Raw genomic sequence first — 1,964 nt, forward strand, 5'->3', positions numbered from 1 at the left:
GCTGCTTCTGAGAACCTGCGGTACAACACGCACAGGCTAAGACAGCCTGGCGGCCTCTCCCTCAAGGGGAAAGTGAACAGTGGAGCATGTGTCCAACATTCCAGCTTTTCAGGGGGCTGTCCAAGGGACCGGTTTTTGTCTCAGACCATGGATGGGACCTAGCATACTCTAGATGCGTGAGAGCTGCTGAAAACAAAAAAGATCAGTGCAGCTGCTGCTGCTCCAGAGGGCCCATGGTACAGGAGAAAGACACTGATACAAGTTGACAGCCTCTTCCTTGGGAGAGGAGAAGAATGGAGTATGCGTCCAACATCCTGGCTTATTGAGGGGGCTACCCAAAGGATTGGTTTCTGTCTAGCACAACTTGGGGCACTGACAGGACCTGACATACTCTAGATGCCTTAAGGGCCACTGGAAAATCAAAAGCCAGGCAGCATGCTGCTGTTTCAGAGGACTCACAGTACAGCAGACTCCAGAGTAAGCAAGAGATTATGAGGTTTTGAATGAAAGAAACAAGCAAATCCCCTTAATTCAAAATCTACGTGCACAAGTCTAGAGAAGACATATCCACAGAAAATGTTTGAGAGGCCCCCAGGATCTCTAGCTGGGCTGATTGGTGAAGGTCTTTCCCTGTACTAAGCCAGTCTGAGCCTGGGAGAGACGGGTGGCTGTTTTTTCAAGTATCAACAGATAACCAACACAAAGTTACAAGGACATCAAGAAACAAGGGGAAATGGCCCAATCAAAGGGACAAAATAAATCTCCATAAATCAACTCTGAAGAAGTGGAGGTACATGAATTACCTGACAAAGAATTCAAAATAACCATCATAAAACTGCACGGTGAGCTCAGGAAGAGTATGCATGAACAAAATGAGTACAGCAAAGAGATAGAAAATATTAAAAAGAACCAACCAGAATTTTGGAGGTGAAGAATGCAATAACTGAGGAGAAGAAGAGAGAGAAAGGAAAAGAAAGCTTATTTAAGAAGTGATGGCTGAAAACTCCTCAAATTTGGGGGAGGAAATGGCATCCACATTCAAGAATCCTAATGGATACATTATAATCAAATTGTCAAAAGTCAAAGAGAATTTTGAAAGCAGCAAAATAAAAGTGACTCATCATACTCAAGGAAACCCTCATAAGACTATAAGCAGATTTTTTTCTTCACCAGGAACCTTGCAGGTCAGAAGGGGTATATTTGAAGCACTATAAAAAACTGCCAGCCACAAATACTGTATCCATCAAAATTGTCCCATCAAAAATGAAGGAGAGGGGCAACTGGGTGGCTCAGTTGGTTAAGCGTCTGACTCTTGATTTCAGCTCAGGTCTCGATCTCAGGGTTGTGAGTTCAAGCCCCACATTGGGCTCCATTCTGGTCATGGAGGCTACTTAAAAAAAAATAAAATGAAGAAGAGAAAGGCTTTCCCAGGTAAACAAAAGCTGTGGGAGTTCATCAGCATTAGACCAGCCTTATAAGAAATGCTAAAGAGGGACACCTGGGTGACCCAGTCATTTGGGCCTCTGACTTCAGCTCCGCTTGGGTCAGGATCTCACAGTCTGTGAGTCAGAGTCCCATGTTGGGCTCTGTGCTGACAGCTCAGAGCCTGGAGCCTGCTTCGGATTCTGTGTCTCCCTCTCTCCCTGCCCCTCGCCTGCTCATGCTCTGTCTCTCTCTGTCTCAAAAATAAATAAAAACATTAAAAAAAAAAACTTTAATAAAAAAATGCTAAAGAGAGTCCTTCAGGTTGAAATGAAAACACATCAAACAGCAACACAAAAACATGAAAGTATAAAGCTCACTAGTGTAAGAGTAACTATATAAATAAGTACAGAATACTAAAATACTGTAACTATAGTGTATAAATCACTTTAAATTCTGGTGTAGAACTTAAAAGACAAAAGTGTAAAAAATAACTATAATTATAAAAACGTTATTGGATGCACAATATAAAAGATATAATT

This window comes from Acinonyx jubatus, chromosome X, assembly GCF_027475565.1.
Source record: "Acinonyx jubatus isolate Ajub_Pintada_27869175 chromosome X, VMU_Ajub_asm_v1.0, whole genome shotgun sequence".
Taxonomy (NCBI): domain Eukaryota; kingdom Metazoa; phylum Chordata; class Mammalia; order Carnivora; family Felidae; genus Acinonyx; species Acinonyx jubatus.